Source organism: Symsagittifera roscoffensis, chromosome 4 (assembly GCF_963678635.1).
Source record: "Symsagittifera roscoffensis chromosome 4, txSymRosc1.1, whole genome shotgun sequence".
Taxonomy (NCBI): Eukaryota; Metazoa; Xenacoelomorpha; order Acoela; family Convolutidae; genus Symsagittifera; species Symsagittifera roscoffensis.
The window spans coordinates 58,952,873-58,959,093 of record NC_087065.1 but is presented as its reverse complement, the minus strand read 5'-3'; positions in this window follow the sequence as shown (position 1 = coordinate 58,959,093).

The window sequence follows — 6,221 nt, the reverse complement described above, 5'->3', positions numbered from 1 at the left end:
CCGAACGAATTGCTTGTCTCCAGTGTCACGTGGCTAGGAACCCCCCGCCATTTTTTAAGACAATTTCATTGAAAAGTCTTCTTGGAATTGCAAAACTACTATAACGAATAAACAGCAAAATATTGTAATAAAAAGTAGTTAACAAGCGCCGGAAAAAATTTTGTTGGATGGTTTAAGTTCGACAAAAAATTTCATATGCTCATATTGGATTTTTGTCTTTTCGCACAAGCCCTGATGTCAATTTATCAAAAATTTCCGCTCTTAAATTTTTCTCTACATTTTTGCTATTTTGGTGCTGCTGCATTAATCTAAAAATGGTGTTTTTGTTGTATATGAACCGGCATTGCATGTAATGCGGGCATTGAACTGCTAAAGGGTCATTTTAGATACTTGGGGAAATATATAACCCTCGGTGTTTACAATCCTAGCAAGCGGGAAACAGAAGAAAATAGTGGAATTTTCCTTCGCTGGTCTTAATTGTCTCACACAGACCAGAGACGACCGGTCTGTTAATGCATTCCGACAGGCGACAACTTGTGATCCAAACGGTTCACTTCAAACACCATCGCAGATAATGAAGACTAAAAGGGTCTGAAGACTAAGTTTGCGAAAACAACAAACTTGTTTGCGCCGATATTTGAACAGTGAAAAATAGCTCTTAAATACTGGTCTGAATATTAAAATAAGGGAAAAGATTTCATGCACTAGACTAGTGGGAAAATTTCCCAATTGCAAAAGTAAAATTGTTTGTCCGCTTGTTCAGTAATCAAAGGGAGACTAGATTTTTGTTTTTCTTATGGGTGGAAACATTTGTAAAAAAAATCACGTGACTGCTCACTGGGAATTTTTAATAAACAAGTATGTCTATTATGTCTATGCGGATAACTTCAAAGAATAACAATTTTGCCAATTCATACAAAAATATCGGCACGTCAATAATCGAGGGAAGTGCTCAATTAGTTTTTAAAGTACAATTCAACACTAATAAAATTTAAGCAGTTTTCCTTTGCATGAAATGGAAAAAAAAATCACTCGTGTTAGTTGAACTGCAGCTTTTAATTTTACTTCTTTTCCCAGCAACTATGTTTAACATGTACTAAACCTATCATTTTTTCTACTTTTCTCCAGAAAATGCTCACACGGTTGATTTGAGCAAATAATTTAGCCCACATCGAATCAATGGCTTTTTGACTGAAGGAGATTAAAAACTATTTGACAGAATTATAATTTGAGTTACACCTCGCTACTAAATTTTGAGCTCACCTAAATCGCTTCAGTTAGACTTTCTGTGTAGTGCCTAGAAATAAACATGTGTAGTGCCTCTAGCTTAAAACGAAAAACTGTTTTTCCACCAAGAGAGAAAATTAATTTTCACACTGGCAGCCCGAGTTCAACTTAATTTAATAATGCAGTGAAGCGTATAAGTTGCATTTGTCACTTCAATTTTACTCACGTAACGTGATTTTTACCAACTCACTTTTTAACGCAAGAGCTTTTAACTTTCATGCAATGCTTAACTTATCACATCGAGCACAAAAAAGCAAAAATTATTCATATTGATTCAGCCAAAGATCAACATGCATTTTTGTATGTAGAAATGCCGAAACGAGTGAAATAATTCACGTTTGATATCAAAATTTTCACGTAAAACTGCGTCTTTACACTTGCAAATAGCAAGTGTTATCAAAACGAACTCGCATTATTAAAAGGGTTGACTTTTTTTCCTGAAAAAAAAAAAGAATGAGTAAGAACGTTTGGTGTAGAAGTAACGTTCATGCTTTGGCATGGCAAAAATCCGTGTTTCGAGCCCTGCCATCACCTCACCTTTTGCCAGGTTGAAATAACTTGTTTAGTAAAAATTTAAATGTCGACTTGATGTAAGTCTCCATTTTTGCCGACATTGATACCACAGCTTGAACGTTGCGTAAAAATTACTTAGTTATGACAGCGGCGCAGGTTTTTCCAAGAACTTAAATTAAGTGTTTATCTTTGCTTAAGCAAAAAAACTGAATGAAAGTCATGTTCTATCAAAACAAGGCTGCTTGTATCAGAGCAAAGACCGTTTGAGATCTATGGAGTAGTGCTCGATCTAACAAATCAAAAAGTTTTCAAAAAATGGAAAAAAATAGATTGTTTTCGAAACTTGCCATAAAAATTACAGAGTAATATAGTTCCTATATAGCTAAGTATTGAATAGACCAAATACAGTGCTGATTTAAATTATCCGGACAAAATGAAAAAAAGTTGAACTTTAAAACACGTTTTTCTCAAATTGCGTTAAGATTAGACAAAAAGTGAAGAGAACAAAAGCTGCTTAGAGTTTCATCAGAATTAATGTGGTCTATTTTTTTCTCCAAAATTGTCAGCCAAAATTTTACCCTAAAAATGGGTTACTTTGGGTTTTTCTAATTAATCAAAAATTACGCTGAAACTACTTTGTTAATTGATGGGATAATTCTATCACAAGAAGCCTCTTACAGAGCACAACAAAGTTATAAAAGAGTCAAATCTCCAAAAATTTGACTAAATTGTTTAAAATTTATTTTTAAGCAAAAATTTTGGATTTTATGTTGTAAAAACACCTTTCTTGACTATCAAGCAAAAAGATTTTCTCGTATACGGGTTTTTGGAGATTTAATCTTTGTAGAACTTTGATGGGCTGTGTAGGAGGCTTCTTGTGATATAATTATCTCATCACTTAACAAAGTAGCTTCAGCGTAATTTTTTATTTATTAGAAAAACCCAAAAAAAAACATTTTTTCAATGTAAAATGTTGGCTGAGAATTTCGGAGAAAAATTTCTCTATATTAATTCTGATGAAACTCTAAGCAGCTTTTGTTCTCTTCACCTTTTGTCTAATCTTAACGCAATTGGAGAAAAACGTGTTTCAAAGTTCAAATTTTGTTCATTTTGTCCGGATAATTTAAATATCCACTGTATTTGGTCCATTCAATACTTAGCTATATGGGAAATATATTACTTTGTACTTTTTATGGCATGTTTCGTCAGCCACTTTTGTTCTTTTTTCTTTCTGTCTGATGTTAACCCAATTTGAGAAAAATGTGTTTGAAAATTCAAGTTTTGCTGGTTTAGTCCTGATAATTTAAATCAGCACTGTAGCACGCCTCAATTCTAAGACCGACCGATTTCTAAGACCAATTAAATCTCCGCTTACCCTTAAATAGCACGAATTATATCGCGCATTAATTATTTCAAATTGGCAATCTTCAAACCCTCATATGAAACATATTTTTAGCTCAAGATAACACTGGCTTTCAATTGATGTTATAAATATTAGCCACTTTTGTTCTTTTCTCTTTCTGTCTGATGTTAACCCAATTTGAGAAAAATTTGTTTTGAAAGTTCAAGTTTTGCTGGTTTAGTCCAGATAATTTCAATCAGCACTGTAGCACGCTTCAATTCTAAGACCGACCGATTTCTAAGACCGATTAAATCTCCGCTTACGCTCAAATTATATCGCGCAATAATTATTTCAAATTGGCAATCTTCAAGCCCTCATATGAAACATATTTTTAGCTCAAGACAACACTGGCTTTCAATTGATGTTATAAATACGTTCAAAATGGCTAGTCAAAAATCGAAATTTGTCTGGAGAAAAAAAAAACGACCAAGCACAAAAGTTTCGTTTTTTCTTCGAACAAAAATAATCTTCGTATATCAGGTCAAAGCAATGAACATTCCAGCTGTCCCTTAGTTGCTATCAAATGGTTGTTGACTACAAACGAAAAACTACAAAACCATAAATTTTGGACAATATTTCTTGGACAAATTTCAAGTGTGAACAAACAAAATACGAAATTAATACGACCGATTAGCTTGCCCCCATTCAATTTTGTAGTGCAGGATAATTAACCACGAACAAAAAAAATCATGTTACGCTTTCAGCATCAAAAAGCAACACAGCGCGCATTAAAGAGTCCATGGCGTGTCAAAAACTTTCTATTTTCAAACCCCTTGACCTGCAAAAAAATTTTCGATCGTAAAATATGGCAGTTTAAGAGCTCAATTAGTTAATAACTTCAAAAGGGAGCAAAAACTTTTGGTAAAAAATATCTTTTAGATAGCTGAATTTCGACTGAATGAAAAAAACCCCACGTATAATTATTCCGCATTTATTCAAAAGTTATAGGATTAGGGGCTCTTAACATATTGTTGATAAGTTTGGGCATAATTTTAGTTTATAGTTAGGGTATGAGAGATGTACTGAATAGTATAAATCTTTTTTAACTTTGAAAAACGCCTTGTTAAGGAAGAAGCCTCATTCCCTGCAAAAAAAATGTCAGAAAGATAAAAAATCTGATACAAAGTATTGATTAGACGAAGGAACATTTTTTTATCAGATTTTTTATTTTCTGACAAGTTTTTTTATTCTCAACGAACGATGTTGCTTACTTAGCATGGCGTTTCTCATAATTTTTTTTACAGTTTTTATTACTTTTTTTTACAATATCTCTCATACCCTAGCTAGAAACTAAAATTATGCCCAAACTTAACAACTGCATATAAAGAGCCCCTAATCCAGTTATCGCAAAAATTAACAATCACAAATGAGCCTTTACGTTATTGGGGTCAGTTTTTTTTTAAAATGTCCCTTTGAGTTTACTCCGTTTGAAGTGTCACTTTTCAGTTACCGATTACTATTAAAGCTTAGGTAAAGATATCTCGTGCAATGATTGCTGAGAGAAAAGACATTTGTTCAAAATTGCAAAAGAATCCCCAGAGTAAACAAAAGCAGCAAGCTCCAACGATCGAAACCGGAAGGAAGACTGGTGAAGGAAGGAAGACTTGGTGAAGGAAGGAAGACTGACATCGTATTCCAGATCAACCTGGACGGCTTCCAAGTGTTGACAAAAGAAGAAGATAGTTCAATTAACGTAACATGGGTCAGTATTGAAAAGATAAATATTAAAGTATTTCCTTTTGACTGCCCGGGATGACCAAAAATACTAGTCATACAATTTCCATATATGGAAAAATGCTAGTCATACACTTTCCATACAAATTCCATACGTACAGAAAATTACATGAAAGGTCTATGATTAGTATTTTTTCATATATGGAAATTGTATGACTAGCATTTTTTCATATATGGAAAGTGTATGACTAGCATTTTTTCATATATGGAAATTGAAAAGACTTTCTACGCAACGAAGTTTTTTTTACACCAGCCAAAGATTCGCGATCCTTTTTTCATATAAGCTGTTGATGAAGCTGCAAAGAGGGCGTTACCAAGGATTCGACAGCACAAAAGATGTGATCGCGGCTCAACAAATGTTCTGTGAGTTATTAATACAATAATAACCAAATTAATAATCATCATCAAAATGATCACAATCATCATTAAAAATATTCATAGTAATCATAATAATAATAATAATAATAATAATAATCATAATAATCATAATAATAATAATAATAATCATAATAATAATAATAATAATAATAATAATAATAATAATGTTGGTTTCTGCAATACGCAGAAGTATTATTAAAGGCTATCAGGCCTGAATAAGCATAGTTCATTCCTACTATTTCCACTCTTTGCAGACAGAGTTATTTTGCTGAGCGAAGCTCTTTTCTGCGACTGAAGGCAATTTTTGCGCCTAGAAATTTCACATGATACCATTACTGCTGCCGAAATCGGTCAGGCTGTGGTAGATCTGAAGTTAGTTAGAGTCATTCTATCATTGCCACATCATCGATTGAATACACGTTTTTTATCATCAGTTTTTGATATTTCGAGAAAAAAAATTTGTTGCAAAAAAACATCTTTACACAACTGTTGTCTTTGCATATGCATTTTTTAAAGCCTTGATATAGCAATAACCCTTATTACAGAAAAAAAAACGTCCTAGCATGGTAGAAATTTGTTAAGAAATGACCTTGATAGCTTTTGTTTGCGTTTTCTACCCAAATCACCACCGTCAGTTTGTTTACTTCCAATTCTACCGCCACCAGCAAATTTTGCGCTGTTGTGCGCTCCAAAAAACTAGGGGTTGGCCTCCTAGCACAAAAATTGAGCATGAAACAAGAATAAGTTTCAGATAGAGAAAACAATCAACATACCAGATATTGCTTAAAATTTTAAGCGAGAGATAAGTGTGATTTACGAGCAGACGTTAACGAGTAGTTTGTTAACATTTTTTAGAACCCAATTAGCTTCATTTGTTTCTAATTTCGGAAAGTTTTAATTTTCTTGG